Here is a 17185-nt window from a genome sequence, read left to right on the forward strand (position 1 = left end):
TTTTATTATTATTTTAGAATTCAGCAAAATTGTGAAAATTTTGCAATAGTCAAAGGGTCAGATGTTTGGTTCACTAAGATAATCCTGATAATGTTATTCATCTCACACTGAGAGACTTACAAAAAGGCCCTCAACGTCACAAAGTAGTTAATATTAATAGATTTAATAATAATAGATTTAATAAGAATAATGTTGATTTCCTTTTAAATAACATAGCAATTATACTAAAGTGGTACAAATTGAAAAGCAAGTTTCTTATTAGAAGAAAATTAATTTGGCAGGGTGCAGTGGCTCATGCCTGTAATTCCAGCTACTTGGGAGGCTGAGGTAGGAGAATTGCTTGAACCTGGGAGGCAGATGTTGCAGTGATGCAAGATCGTGCCACTGCACTCCAGTCTAGGTGACAGAGTAAGACTCTGTCTCAAAATAAAATAAAATAAAATAAAATAAAATAAAATAAAATAAATAAAATAAATAAAATAAAATAAAATAAAATAAAATATTCTATTCACATCTAGTTTTAGTGTTACAGCAGATATTAACATATGCATACAAATTTCTTAAACTTTCTGTGCCCTAGTTTCTTTATCTAAAAAATGTGAATGATAACACTACATACATCATAAGGTTTCATGAGTATGAAATAAAATAATAGATTATAGTTTCATGGCATAATAAGAACTCAGTAAGTTATTTTACTTGGACACAGCACATTTTCTAAATACATATTTAGTTTTCAAAAAATATATTTTAAAAAGAAAAACAAAATGAAAAAATATCTGGGTGAAAAATAAATATTAAATTGACCTAGTCCAATAATGTTTTCAGTGTTATTTTAAAACTCGGCAAAAAGGATTTTTATAATGTTTTTAAATGTTATATTTATAAAATGCATGCCATCATTTTCATTTTGAATACTTTACCAGCAAAAGGAATATGGCTATTTATTTTATTAACCTATAATTAACACCTATCCATAAAGATTATATTCTTCTCTCAGATGTATAAGATAATTCACCCTTTACACAGAAGTGTAAATCTATATAAGACCCATATTGAATTAATTCAGAGAATGAAACTATATATTTAAAGCTCTTCTCAAATGTCACCATATTCTTAGAGTCCCCAAATTAATATCAACTCTGTGCTCCCACTACACATAATATTTTCATTTACTGATTTACTACTTTCTGACTTCTATTACAATTATTTGTGTTCATGACATCACTACCCATAAAATGAAAGGTCCATGAAGATGGAGGCAATAAATAATATTTCATCTTTGCATCCTCCACAGTACCCATTTGCCTATACCTCATGGTATATTATATAAAGTATTCAGAAAGAGGCTGATAAATTGCATTTGGTCCTGGGCACTGATTAACTTGATATAAAAGCAGTGAAACAATAGGATCAAACAAAAATCTACTTTTGGACACAAAATCTATAAATTTCATTCATTAAGTTATTTCATAGGAAACAGATGAAACGAGGCAGATACAATTCACTAAATATTGGAAATTTTAAATTATTTTAAGGATGTCTAAGCTAGCCTTCACAGATTTAAGACATTTCTGCAAGTCAAATGTTATAATATTAAATTAGAAATTATAGTGAAAAATCACTTTAAAGTTTATAGCACTAAACAGTTCCTATACTATTCTGTATATAGGAATAGTGTAGGAACAGTTGCTATAATATTCCCTAAAGCAGGGGTCAGACCAGTACTAGTCCATGACCGGTTAGGAACTGGGCGGCACAGCAAGAGGTGAGTAGGGGACGAACAAGCATTACTGCCTGAGCTCCACCTCCTGTCAGGTCAGCTGCAGCATTAGACTCTCATAGGAACATGAACCCTATTGTGAACTGCAAGTGGGAGAGATCTAGGTTGTGTGCTCCTTACAAGAATCTAATGGCTGATGATCTGTCACCGTCTCCCATCACCCCCAGATGGGACCCTCTAGTTGCGGGAAAACAAGCTCAGTGCTTTCACTGATTCTACATTATGGTGAGTTATATAACTATTTCATTATATATTACAATATAATAATAATAGAAATAAAGTGCACAATAAATGTAATGTGCTTGAATCATCCCGAAACCATCCCCCTTCCTCCCCCCAGTCCATGGAAAAATTGTCTTCCATGAAACTGGTCCCTGATGCAAAAAAGTTTGGAGACTGCTGCCCTACAGAAATAGTATAAGAAAATAATTAAAGAAAATTCTTGAGAAAAATCAGTGCCATATAGCTAAAATAAACTTTGATGACTCAGGGGAACTGAAAAGGTTTGTTTTAACACTTGTTTCTGGGAGTCTTTGAACTTATCAGTAGGCATGTGCCACCTAGTGGTACTACAAATTAAAACCTCCTAAGGAACTCAAAAAACTAAGGATCTATTTTAAGAAGAATTTTGATTTCCAAATTAGGCTCAACTGTGCTTTGTATTTTTAAATTACTTTTTTAAATTGAAGAAGTGATAAGGTGCAAATTCTCACAATATAGAATGTGCCTTCCTTCCCATCCCAGGTACTACTTCTCCCAAAATTACTATTACTACTTTCTTTTACAGTCTTCCAGAGATATTATATATTTATATAACTATACAATTTATATAACATTATATATTTCTATAACTTATAGAAATATATAATGAATGTTATGAATAGTTATATATAGTTGATTTTTAAAATTTTCTTGCAGGTTGCTGAATTTATTGATTCAACATATTCCAGACTCTCAGGATCTACCATTGAAGAAAACAGACAAAGCTCACATTCTAGCCTATGAGAAGAGACAATAAATAACAAGCATAAAACATAAGGCTGTAGTATAAGAGGTGATAAGTGCTCTGTAATAAAATGTAAGGCAAAGTCAGGGTGATCATGTGGGCTGAGGGGTGGGTAATGAGTGGTCAAGGTAACCCTCATCAAAAAGGTGAACTTAGGCCATGATCTCCCTGAAGGAGGCCAGGAAGTTAGCCATATATAAATCCAAGGAAAGCATACTCCAGGCAGAGAAAAAAATTCTCTAATGTGGGAGAGTACATGTATATTCAAGAAGCATCAAAGAATCCAGTGTAGCTGAGTCTAAACGATGAAGAGAGAGAGTAATAGGAAATGATTTCCGAAAATTAACAAGGGCCACATCATCAAGGCCTTTGCAAGCCATTGTAGGGTCTTTGGCTATTACTTTGAGTGAAAATGGCACTATGGCAGAGTTCTGAGCAGAAAAGTAATATTTGATTTGAATTCCTGTTTTTAAAGAAATCATTCTGATTGCTTTGATGAGGAAAGGCTATACAGAGGCAAGTATAGAAGCAGGACAATTAGTTAAGAGGCTATTGCAATAATTTATGCAAGAAATGATGGCAGTGTGGACCAGGGCAGTAACAGTTACTGTGGTAAAAAGTGTTAGGATTCTGGACATAATTTGATGACAGAGCAAAAAGCACTTCCTGACCACTTGAAAACTGGTTTTGGGAGAAATGGAGGATTACTCTAGGACTTTCAAACTGAGCGGGCAAAAGGATGGAATTTGCTCTCTATTGAGATGAAGAGTCTGTCAAGAAAGAAAGATTTGTTGGAAGATCAAGAGTTTGGGGTGGGCGCAGTGGCTCATGCCTGTAATCCTAGCACTTTAGGAGGCCGAGTTGGGCAGGTTGCCTGAGCTCAGGAGTTCAAGACCAGCTTAGGCAACATGGTGAAACCCTGCCTCTACTAAAAAATAAAAAAAAATAATAAAAAGTTAGCCGGGCACGGTAGCACGTACCTGTAGTCCCAGCTATTCGGGAAGCTGAGGCAGCAGAATTGCTTGAACCCCGGAGGCGGAGGTTGCAGTGAGCTGAGATCGTGCCACTGCACTCCAGCCTAGCAACAGAGAGAGATTCCGTCTCAAACAAACAAACAGAAACAACAACAACAACAAAATAGTTCAGACATACTGACATGAGACTTCTCAATACCCAAGAGGAAGATAATTATGACATCTAGGTGGAGATGTCAAGTTGCAGTTCGATATGAAAATTCAGGACAGAAAACTTACCTGTAGATAAACTTTAGGAATTACACATACACATACACATATACACACACACACACACACACACACACACACGCTGTATTTAAAGCCAAGAAATATGGATGAGAGAACTGAAAGAATGAGAAAATAGATGTATGTATATCCACATATGTGGTATGTACGTACCCCTATTTATTTGACAATGCTCAAGTGATGAACACTTAGGTTGTTCCTAATACGCTATTGGAAGCAATGCTGAAATAAAAACATTTTGTCCATATGTCATTTTGCCCACTTGAGAGTATACTGAAAGATAAGTTCCAAGACATAAAATTACAGGTTTAATGTATGTATATTTTAAATTTTGGAGGTTATTGTGAAATCACTTTTGAATGACGAGGTCAAAGTTTGCAATGCCACAAGCAATATATTCAATATATTTCCCCACACCTTGCTGAAAACTTCTGTTCCAAGCTTTAACATCTTTGCCAATCTTTTTTTTTATTAATTTTTAATTTTTGTAGGTACATAGTAGGTGTATATACTTATGGGTTACATAAGATATCTTGATACAGGCATGTAATGTGTAATAATCAGATCAGGGTAAATGGGATAGCTAACCCCTCTAGCATTTATCTTCTGTGTTACAAACAATCCAATTATACTCTAGTTATTTTTAAATGTAAAATTAAATCATTTTTAACTATAGTCACACTTTTGTGCTAGAAAATACTAGGTCTTATTCATTCTTTCTATTTTTTGTACTCATTAACCATCTCAACATCCCCCGACACTCTACTACCCTTCCCAGCCCCTGTTAATCAACCTTGTACTCTTGATATCCATGAGTTCAACTCTTTTAATTTTTAGCTCCCACAAATAAGTGAGAAAATGTAAAGTTTATCTTTCTGTGCTTATTTCACTTAACGTAATGACCTCCAGTTCCATCCATGTTGTTGCAAATGATTGGATCTCCTTCTTTTTATGGCTGAATAGCACTCCACGATATGTTCCACATTTTGTTTAACCATTCATATACTAATAGACACTTAGGTTGCTTCCAAATTTTGGCTACTGTGAACAGTGCTACAATAAACATTAGAGTGCAGATTATCTCTTCAATAAACCGATTTCCTTTCTTTTGGGTATATACATAGGAGTGGGATGGCTGGATCATATAGTAGCTGTATTTTTTTGTTTGTTTGTTTGTTTGTGACGAAGTGTTACTCTGTCACCCAGGCTGGAGTGCAGTGGCATGATTTTGGCTCAGTGCAGCCTCTGACTCCTGGGTTTAAGCAATTCTCCTGCCTCAGCCTCCCAAGTAGCTGGGATTACAGGCATGCGCCAACACACCTGGCCAACTGTTGTATTTTTAGTACAGATGGGGTTTGTCATGTTGGGCAGGCTGGTCTTGAACTCCTGACCTCAAGTGATACAACCACCTTGGCCTCCCAGAGTGCTGGGATTACAGGCATGAGCCACTGCACCCAGCCTACTTTTAGTTTTTGATGAACTTCCAACTGTTCTCCATAGTAGTTGTAGTAATTTACATTCCCACCAACACTGTACAAGGATTCCCTTTTCTCTACATCCTCGCCAGCATTTGTTATTGCCTGTCTTTTGGATATAAGCCACTTTAACTGGGGTAAAATAATATCTCATTGTAGTTTTAATTTGCCTCTCTGGTGATCAGTGATGTTGAGCACCTTTTCATATGCCTGTTTGTCATTTGTATGTCTTCTTTTGAGAAATGTCTATTCAAGTCGTTTGCCCATTTTTTTTATTGGATTATTAGTTTTTTTTTTCCTATAGAGCTGTTTGAGCTTCTTATATATTCTAGTTATTAGTCCCTTGTCAAATGAGTAGTTTGCAAATATTTACTGCCATTCTGTGGGTTGTCTCTTCACTTTGTTGATTGTTTCCTTTGTTGTGCAGAAGCTTTTTAATTTGAGGTTATCCCATTTGTCCACTTTTGCTTTGGTTGCCTGTGCTTGTGGGGTATTACTCAAGGAATCTTTGCCAAGACTGATGTCCTGGTGAGTTTCCCCAAAGTTTTCTTGTAGTAGTTTCATAGTTTGAGGTCTTAGATTTTAGTCTTTAATCCATTTTTATTTGATTTTCATTTATGGCGAGAGATAGGGTTCTAGTTTTTCTTCTGCAAATGGATATCCAGTTTTCCCAGCACAATTTACTGTAGACTGTCCTTTCCCTAATGTATGTTCCTGGCACCTTTGTTAAAAATGAGCTCATTGTAGATGTATGGATTTATTTCTGCATTCTCTATTCTGTTCCACTGGTCTGTGTGCCTGCTTTCATGCCAATACCATACCATTTTGGTTACTATAGCTCTATAGTATAATTTGAAGTCAGGTAATGTGATTTCTTCAGTTTTGTTCCTTTTGCTTAGGATAGCTTTGGCTATTCTGAGCCTTTTGTGGTTCCATATAAATATTAGGATTCTTTTTTCTTTTTCTGTGAAGGATGTCATTGGTATTTTCATAGGGATTGCATTGAATCTGTAGATTGCTTTGGGTAGTATGGACATTTTAACAATATTGATTCTTACAATCCATAAACATGAAATATGTCTCCATTTTTTTCTGTCCTCCAATTTCTTGCATCAATGTTTTACAGTTTTCATTGTAGAAAATTTTCATTTTTTTGGTCGAGATAATTCCTAGGTATTTTATTTTATATGCAGCTAATGTAAATGGTATTACTGTTTTATTTGTTTTTCACATTGTCCACTATTGGCATATAAATATCCCACTGGTTTTTGTATGTTGATTAGTATCCTACAGCTTTACTACATTTGATTATTAGTTCTAACAGCTTTTTGGTGAAGTCTTTAGGTTTCTCCAAATATAAGATGATATCACCTGCAAACAAGGATAATTTGACTTCTTCCTTTCCAATCTGGATGCCCTTTATTTCCTTCTCTTGTCTAATTGTGCTAGCTAGCACTATGTTGAATGACAATGGGCATCCTTGTCATGTTCCGTATTTTAAAGAAAAGGCTTTCAGTTTTTCCCCATTCAGTATGATACATACTAGCTGTGCGTCTGTGGTTATTATATTGAGGTATGTTCCTTCTATACCCAGTTTTGTGAGGTTTTTATCATAAAGGGATGCTGAATTTTATCAAATTCATTTTTAGCATCAATTGAGATGATCATATGGTTTTTGTCCTTCATTCTGTTAATATGCCACACTGATTGATTTGTGTATGCTGAACCACTCCTGCATCCCTGGAATAAATCCCACTTGATCATAATGAATCATCGTGTTAATGTGTTGTTTAATTATATTTGCTAGTATTTTGTTGAGGATTTTTGCATCAATATTCATCAGAGATATTGGCCTGTAGTTTTCCTTTTTGATGTGTGTTTGTCTGGTTTTGGTACCAGAGTAATACTGGCCTCATAGAATGAGTTTGAAAGTATTCCCTCCACTTCTATTTTTTGGAATAGTTTCAGTAGAACTGGTATTAGTTATTCTTTAAACGTTTCATAGAATTCAGCAGTGAAGCCATCAGGTTCTTGGTTTTTCTTTGCTGGGAGACTTTTTATTATAGTTTTTATCCTGTTATTTGTTATTGGTCTGCTCAAGTTTTGGATTTCTTTGTGGTGCAATCTTGGTAGGTTGTACGGTCTAGAAATTTATCCATTTCTTGTAGATTTTCCAATTTATTGGAATATAGTTGCTCATGGTAGCCACTAATGAGCATTTAAATTTCTGTGGTATTGATTGTAATGTCTCCTTTTTCATCTCTGATTTTATTTATTGGGTCTTACGTCTTTTTTTCTTAGTCTGGCTAAAGGTTTGTCAATTTTCTTTAGCTTTTCAAAAAAAATTGTTTTGTTGATCTTTGTATTTTATGTTTCTATTTCATTTATATCATCTCTACATCTTCAATATTTATTTTCTTCTACTAATTTGAGTAAATCAGTTGAGTTTGAGTTTTGTTTGCTCTTGCTTTTTTAGTACTTTACAATGTATCATTAGGTTGTTTACTTGAAACTTTTCTTCTTTTATAATTTAGGCACTCATGGCTATAAACTTCCCTTTTAGTACTGCATTTACTGTATCTCATAGGTTTTGGTATGTCATGTTTCCATTATCATTTGTTTCAATGAATTTTTAAATTTCTGTCCTTCTTCTTCTTTTTCTTCTTCTTTTTTTTTTTTTAGACAGAGTCTCACTCTGTCACCAGGCTAAAGTGCTGTGACGCAATCTCGGCTCACTGCAACCTCTGACTCCGTGGTTCAGGCAATTCTGCCTTAGCCTCCCGAATAGCTGGGATTACGGGCATGTGCCACCACACCCAACTAATTTGTGTATTTTTCGTAGAGATGGGGTTTTACCATGTTGGCCAGGATGGTCTCAGTCTCCTGACTTCATGATCCGCCAGCCTCGGCCTCCCAAAGTGCTGGGATTACAGGTGCGAGCCACTGCGCCCAGCCTAAATTTCCTTCTTAATTTCTGCATTGAACCACTGGTTATTCAGGAGCATACTGTTTAATTTCCATGTGTTTATATAGTTTCCAAAACTCTTCTTGTTATTTATTTCCAGTTTTATTGCATTGCAGTAAGAGAAGTTACCTTACATTCAATTTTTTTGAATGTTTTAAGACTTGTTTTGTGACCTAATATATGGTCTATCTTTAGAATCATCCATGTGCTGAGGAAAAGAATGTGCATTTTGCAGCCATAGGATGAAATGTTCTGTAAATGTCTATTAGGTCTATATGTTCCAAAGTGCAGTCTAAGTCTGATGTTTCCTTGTTGATTTTCTGTCTGGAAGATCTATCCAATGCTGAAAGTGGGATGTTGAATTCTCCAGCTATTATTGTATTGGGATATATCTATCTCTTTAGCTTTAATAATATTTGCTTTATATATCTGGGTGCTCCAGTGTTGGGTGCATATATATATATATACACACACACACACACACACACACAACTGTTACATCCTCTTGCATATATATATATGTATATATATATATATATATATACACACACGCACACAACTGTTATATCCTCTTGATGAATGAACTCCTTTATCATTATATAATAATCTTCTTTGTCTCTTCTTACAGTTTTTGTCTTGAAACCTATATTGTCTGGTATTAAGTATATCTACTCCTGCTCTTTTGTGGTTTCCATTGGCATGGAATATCTTTTTCCATCTTTTATTTTCAGTCTACCTGTGTCTTTATAAATGAAGTATGTTTCTTGTAAGCAATGGATCATTGGACCTTATTTTTACATCCATTCAGCCACTCTATGTCTTTTGATTGGAGAGTTCAGTCCATTTACATTCAATGTTATTATCGATAAGTAAGGACTTACTCCTGCCCTTTTGTTATTTGTTTTCTGGTTGTTTTACAGTCTTCCTTCTTTCCTTCCTTCTTCTCTTCCTTTTAATGAAGGTTATTTTTCCTGGTAGCATAATTAAATTTATTGCTTTTTAATTTGTGTATCTGTTGTATGTTTTTTGATTTGTGATTACCATGAGGCTTGTAAATATTATAACCCATTATTTTAAGCTGATAACACTGCTTACATGTTCTTACGTGTAACAAACTAATAAGCAAAATGAAAATACCTCTGAACTTTAACTCCTTCCTCCCTCTTTTTAACTTTTTATTGTTTCTATTTATATCTTATTTTACTCTCTATGTCTTGAAAGTTGCTGCACTTAGTATTTTTGATTGTTTCATCTTTTAGTCTTTCTACTGAAGAGCAGTTTACACAACACAGTTACAGTGTTATAACATTCTGGGTTTTTCTGTGTACTTTCTATTGCCAGTGAGTTTTGGATCTTCAGATGATGTTGTATTGCTCAGTAAGATCCTTTTCTTTCTGATTGAAGTACTCTTTCTATCATTTCTGGTAGGACAGGTCTGGTGTTGAGGAAATCTCTCAGCTTTTGTTTGTCTGGGAAAATCTTTATTTTCTCCTGCATGTTTGAAGGATATTTTTGCTAGATATGCTATTCTAGGGTAAGTTTTTCTACTTCAGCACTTCAAATATGTCATGCCACTCTCTCCTGGCCTGTAAGGTTTCCACTGAACAGTTTGCTGACAGGTATATTGGAGTACCATTGCTTGTTGTTTGTTTCTTTTTTCTTGCTGCTTTTAGGATCCTTTCTTTATCCTTGACCTTTGGAAGTTTGATTATTAAATTCCCTGAAGTAGTCTTCTTTGTGTTAATTCTGCTTGATATCCTATAATATTCTGAAACTTGGATACCGATATCTTTCTCTATGTTTGGGAAATTCTCTGTTATTATCCCTTTAAATAATTTTTCTACCACTATCTCTTTCTTTACTTCTTCTTTATGGCCAATGACTGTTAGATTTGCCCTCTTGAGACTATTTTCTAGATCTCGTAGGTGTGCTTCATTCTTTTTTTTTCTCTTTTGTCTCTTCTTTGTATTTTCAAATAGCCTGTCTTCAAGCTCATTAATTCTTTCTTCTGCTTGATCAATTCTGCTATTGAGACTCTGATGCATTCTTCACTATGTCAATTGCATTTTTTTAACCCAGAATTTCTGCTTAATTCTTTTTAATTATTTCAATCTCTTTCTTCAGTTAATCTGATAGAATTCGAAATTCCTTCTCTGTGTTATCTTGAATTTCTTTGAGTTCCTCAAAACAGCGATTTTGAATTCTGTCTGAAAGGTCACATATCTCTTCAGGATTAGTCCCTGTTGCTTTATTTACTTTGTTTGGTGAGGTCATGTTTTCCTGGATGGTCTTGATGCTTGTGCATGTTCATCAGTGTCTGGGCATTAAAGAGTTAGGTATTTATTGTAGTCTTCATGATATGGGTTTGTTTGCACCTGTTGTTTTTGGGAAAGCTTTCCAGGTACTTAAAAGAGCTTGAGCGTTGTGATCTAAGCTGTATCTGCATTAGTGAGCCCCATAAGCCCAGTAATGCTATGGCTCTTGCAGATTCATAGAGTGTTGGATAAGATCTAGAAGAATTCTCTGGAATATCAGGCAAAGACTCATGTTCCTTGACTTACTTACAAACAAACAAACAGAGTCTTGCTCTATGTGAGTCACCTGGGGCTGGGGGTGAGGTGACACAAGCACCCTTGTGGCCACCACCACTGGGAATGCACTGAGTCAGATCTGAAGCCAGCACAGTATTGGGTCTCGCCCAAGGCCCACTGTAACCACTACCTGGCTACTGCCTATGTTCTCTCAATGCCCTAGAGATCTACAATCAGCAGGTTGTGATTGTTTTTTAAAAGCCATTTATATTTTCTTTTATAGGGAATGATGATTCAAGTCCTGTATTAGTATGTATAATGGTCTTTTTCTTATTGACTGCAAAATAATATTTTTATATATTTTTTAAATATCCCTTTCCTCTATGTACTACAAATATTCTCCTTTGTTTGTAGTTTGTATTTTAGTACTTTTGTGTTTTCTTTTTTGTTCATTTAAGTCTTTCTTCCTTGTAGAACTAGTTTGGACATTTTCTTCCGCAGGTTACTATTTGTACCCATCCCATTTATTAAGCAATACAACTTTTCTTATTTGAATACAACCTGAACCATTAACTATAATTTCAAGTACTTTTGAGTTTATTTGTGGAATTTCTATGTATTTCTATTAATCTGTCAAATCACTATTAGTGCCATATTGCCTTAACTAGTGACATCTTGTTATATCTATCATATTTTATAGGCCTAACTCTCTTTTGTTCAACCTTCCAACAAATTTATAATTAGTTTGTTTTGTCAAAAGTCTTGATTTTTTTTTTTATTGAGATGGCATTTAAATTAAGGAGAACTGACATCTTCCATATTAAATTTTCCACATCAAGAAGAGAAGAGGATTATAATCTTTCCATTTACCATGTTTTATTTTTATTTTTATTTTTATTTTGAGACAGAGTCTTGCTCTGTCACCCCGGCTGGAGTCCAGTGGTGCAATCTCGGCTCACTGCAACTTCCACCTCCTGGGTTCAAGCAATTTTCGTGCCTGAGTCTTCCAAGTAGCTGGGACTAAAGGTGTGTGCCACCATACTTGGCTAATTTTTGTATTTTTAATAGAGACAGGGTTTCACCATGTTGGCCAGGCAGGTCTTGAACTTCTGACCTTAGGTGATCTGCCTGCCTTGGCCTCCCAAAGTGCTGGGATTACAGGCATGAGCCACCATAGCCAGTCTCGGGCTTCATTTTCTGTCTCTTAGCAGCACTTTGAAGTTTTATTCACACAGATCTTGCACATTGCTTCTTAGGCTTACACCAGTGTATTATTTATGCTTTGTTGCTATTATAAATGAGAATTTTAGTCTCTTCATATTTTCAAAATGGTTACTTCTTATTTTTTCCTTCCAACTTTTATTTTGGGTTCAGGGGGCACATGTTCAGGTCCATTACACGGGTAAATTGCGTGTTATGCGAGTTTGGTATACAGATTATTTCATCACCCAGGCAATGAGCACAGTACCCAATAGGTAGTTTTTCTATCTTCATTGTCCTCCCACCCTACTAGAAGATTGCCTCAAGTAGGCCCTGGTGTCTACTGTTCCTATCTTTGTGTCCATGTGTACTCAATGTTCAGCTTCCATTTAGAAGTGAGAACATGCAGTATTTGGTTTTCTGTTCCTGCACTGATTCTCTTAGGATAATGACCTCTGACTCCATCTATATTGCTACAAATGACATGATTTTGTTCTTTTTATGGCTACGTAGTATTCTGTGGTGTCTATGTACTACATTTTCTTTATCCAGCCTACCAATGATGGGCATCTAGGTTGATTCCATGTATTTGCTATTGTGATTGATGCTGTGATGAACATTCGTGGGCTTGTGTCTTGAAGGCAGAAAGATTATGACCTGACACACTACTGAATTTTCTTATGCTTTTAATCTTTTTTTCCTATTGTTTATAACAGTTTTGTTTACCATAGTTTTTTTTTTGTTTGCTTGTTTGAGTTCTATGGGTTTTATAGGTATATAATTGTCTAAAATAATGTAATTTTTCTGCTTCCTTTCTTGTGTGGGCACTTTTGATTCTTTCTTTGGTTAATTATATTAGCCAATTAGACCAGAATAATATTACATAATAGTAGCAATCCTACCTACTTTTAAAAATTCAAATTCCTCACCTGAACAACCAGTTTTTTCTCTAATTAAAATAAAAATGTAAAATGAGTGCATGTTCTTTTCGTGAGATGTTGAAGTAATTTGCATTTATTTAACTCCATTATTTCGAGAAGCTAACAAACAAGTTTGTTTGAAATCATTCTCATAAACTTAGCTCTTTTAGACATTATCATAATCTTTCAATTTGAATCTTTCACTGAAAGGCTTCTGGATTGACAAGAAAGAAGCAAAGACTCAGCATCTCACTAAACATAATAGATTCATTCCATATACTAATTACTGGATAAAGTTTGTGAAAGATGAATAAACATCATGCTTGAATGAACTACAGTAAAACCATTAAGGTTAAGTTCCATCTTAAAATACAATAGCATTTAAATAGATAAATATTTGGTTTGGAACACATTTATATTATATTTTAGAAACAAATTAGCAAAGGAAACAAAGTTGTTTTATAAATAAGGTCAAACTAAGGTAAAAACTACATTTAAAAAATCATCTTTTGAAAGCATGGAAACATTTACATTTACCTTACTAACCAGCAATCAAATAGATAATTAAGTTCATATTTAACAAATAATTATTCTCAAAGACAAATACTATTCAAAATAGGATTCAAGCTTAAGCAGAAAGCAACTGCCATTCAAACTTTGTCAACTGTAATCCAGATGTTTCTTAAGCCATGGCTAAAATCTACAGCAGTTCCTGTGATGTTTCTGGTAACACTTAAAATAATAAAATGTCCTGCAATTAGTTTTAGTCCCCCAATATTAAAAATCCAAAGTGTCCTCTAGCATGTAAGAAACAAAATTCCAAACCCCATTTCAAGTTAAAGCTCCTGTGACCTACAAGCTAGGGGTACACTTCAGGCTGCCAGTGGTTCTCCTTGTCCATCTATGCTTCTTCTTCTCCCCCACTATGCTCTGAGTCCTCTGTGGCTGAAAGAGTTAGATATGGAGAATACAAGAGAAATTGCAGAAAATATATTTATTTGTCTTCTATTATGGCAATCTAGGATAGGTGCTCCCTGGGCTTGAAGTATTTTTTTTTTAACTACAGTGTGCTTTGTGGATTGTTAGAGGGTCTTCTCTTCCAACTAGGAACATCTGAGCAATGTCTTTTTTTTTTAGTTGGTTGCTTTCAACCTATATCTCATTAGCATATTCTGCCTCTTTCTGCTTAGGCTGTATGAAGGCAGGAAGCCCTTTTGGGTGGAGACCCTTTTAAACTGATCCCTGGCTCTTCCCATTTTGTCTGCATCATTGCTCCTGGAAACTGGAATAATGCTGGCCATTCCAGTGCTATCATCTGTCTTCAGTTTTCACTGTGTAGATTTCTCAGGGAGAAGTTTTATATCAATATACTGTGTTGCTCAAGCTCCAAGACACATTCATCAGGCATTCAAAAAAATAAAAAACAACAAAATAAAACAAACAAAAAAACACCCTTGTACTACACATGAGGTAAAGAAAAATGACCATCTTCTTTTCCCCAAGATAGGGAGGAAGGAGGTATAAAGAAAATGCCACAATATACAAAAATTTCCTCCCCCAAAATTTTCCTTTTGATTTCTTTTCATTCCATTTTCTCCTCTTTCCCTTCCCTTCCCTTTACTTCTCTTTCCCTTCCTTTCTCTCTCCCTTCCCTTTCTTCTTTTCTTCTCCCCTTCCTTCCTTCCTTCCTTCCTTCCTTCCTTCCTTCCTTCCTTCCCTCCCTCCCTCCCTCCCTCCCTCCTTCTTTCTTTCACAGGGTCTTGCTCTGTTGAACAGGCTGGACTGCAGTGGCATGATCATAGCTCACCGGACCCTTGAACCCCTGAGCTCAAGGGATCCTCCCACCTCAGCCTCCCAAGTAACTAGAACTACAAGTATGTACCACCACCAAAAAATTTCTGTATGTTCAACCTCCACGCTTTTATAAAATTGGGTTAAGGGATGCCAAGCTAGTTTGGCACCTCCTTGTAAATCCTGCATACATACTCTTATACCTCACTTTGCAATGCAAAAATAATTATTTTTGTACTTAGCTTGAGGTTCTAAAGACTTTCACTAAAATCTGAGTGTATCTATTAATTTTAGAATTTTCAAATTAGCTTCTCTCCCACCCCAAAGCAAAACACAGACAAATTTTAATTTTTTAATTTAAAATTTAAATTTAAACATTTTCAAGGCAGCTCTGTAGTAAAAACTTCCAAGAACCTAAAAGCTTATAAAGTCAAGGGTTAATACCAGTAACTCCAGATGAGACTATAGGAAGGAGTGGGTATCATGATCATCACATTCCAGTAAATCCTATGATTCCGAGAGAGGATATTATATCCTTAATATGTCTATATTACTTTGGCAACTTGAGTTTTCTCAATCATTTTTACTAAATTTTCAGTGGAGGATAAAGGAAATAATAATTATAGAAAGAGAAGAAAGACACTTAGACTAAAAATTTATGTAAACTTATGAATATAAATAAGATGATTTTTGATAAATGAATAAGCATGGAAATGTCTGGAGCAAGAGTGAGGTTTGAAACTAAACATATGGCTAGACAGAGAAGATAATGCTGTATGTCTGAGAAAATCTCTAGCTGTGTCCAAAATTGAAAAGTTTGTAAAGCACTGTTCTATGTGATCTTGTTTTAATCAGGTATTATTGACCAACTGAAGGCCTTAACCTCATTTTTCCTTTCCCATTTCCTTAAGGAAGAAGTTGAATGTCTCTTTTCAGTAACTTTGGACTCACTGAACAAGGTTTGTGCTATTTCTGCATACTAATGTGGAGTAAAAAAATTCAAGGAAAAAAATACATAAGGGTTTGTCCAACAGTGAGGCCAGTGGAGAGAAATTTGCAATCTGGCAGAAATTCATGTCTTCTGTTGTTTCCTATTTTAAGACTTTTTTCCTCTACAAGAGAAATAATCAAGATGTAATAAATAATAACCTGGGGTTGTAGCAGGATAAATCTTAATTTTCAAACTTGAATGTGTAAGCAATGTTATATTACCTCATGTTTGCAAAATCAAATTGAATGTGACAGTGCTCATCCAACCAGGATAATAAGAAATTCGATCTCTGTCATTTTGGGGCCACCTTTTACATTCCCTAGGTTCACATAAATCAGAAAGGCATTGTGCCTAAAAGGTGCTTAAAAAATGAGGGCAGATCACTGCTCTTCAGCCCATCATGGTTACGTGAATATTATTTTTGTTCAAGTCCCTCGAAGTTAGGCAGCCCAACAGCTTCTTTGCCACACCTGCACAAAAGAATCTTTTCAGAGGCTAGGAGCCTTGATAGCAGGGGTTCAACCTCCCTGGGTATACCATGGTGCTATTCTTCTTCAGGGTACTGCCACATGCCCAAGGCACTGACAGACTTCTCTTCTCTTCCAAGTGTGAGAGACTATCTTCTCTGCCTTGCTATTCCTGTGTCTCCCTCGCAGTGGCCCTGGCCTCTGTGTTCCCAGTCTGCCCTGCCCACCCTCAAGGAACTCAGATCAGGAAAATAAGCAAACCCTGCTTTTGACTACCACAACAGAAAACTCCCCTGACATATGAGAATGTAAGGGGCCTGACCACTTTTTGCAGTAAAAGAAAGAGAAAAATACAACCAAGACAAAACTTATTAACAACCAACCAGTAGTATTTGGTTAATTGTAGGGAAGAATGTCCTAGCTATGTGGCTTTGAATATTAGAATAGATATGGAGGTGACAGTCTTTCCTTCCCACCCCTTGGTATTCTACTTCTTAAGTCTGCCTATTGCTTTCCCCTAATTTTTCTACATAGCACTCAAAAATAACTAACATACTATATTGTTTTTCTTATTTATTTCTTTATTACATGTCTTATTCCACTAATTTAAATTTTATGAGGGCATTCAATTTTGTCTATTTTGTTCACTTTGGAACCTAGAAGAATTTCAAATAATAGGAGTTCAGTAAATATTTATTGAGTAGTATAAATAGACATATTTCGTTCAAGGTGGCATGAAAAACAACCCAGTCAGGAAACTGGAGATGAAAACGAAAGGCTGCTACATTTTTAAA

At 35.3% G+C, this 17185-nt stretch overlaps 1 protein-coding gene across 1 annotated transcript in view; it reads right to left on the reverse strand.

Annotated features, from left to right (window-relative positions):
- The window catches only part of ZCWPW2 (zinc finger CW-type and PWWP domain containing 2), a 175441-nt gene that overhangs the window by 47915 nt on the left and 110341 nt on the right, over positions 1 to 17185 (reverse strand). The gene's annotated exons all lie outside the window — the stretch shown is intronic.

The sequence above is a fragment of the Hylobates moloch genome, unplaced genomic scaffold (genome assembly GCF_009828535.3).
Source record: "Hylobates moloch isolate HMO894 unplaced genomic scaffold, HMol_V3 SCAFFOLD_8, whole genome shotgun sequence".
NCBI lineage: Eukaryota > Metazoa > Chordata > Mammalia > Primates > Hylobatidae > Hylobates > Hylobates moloch.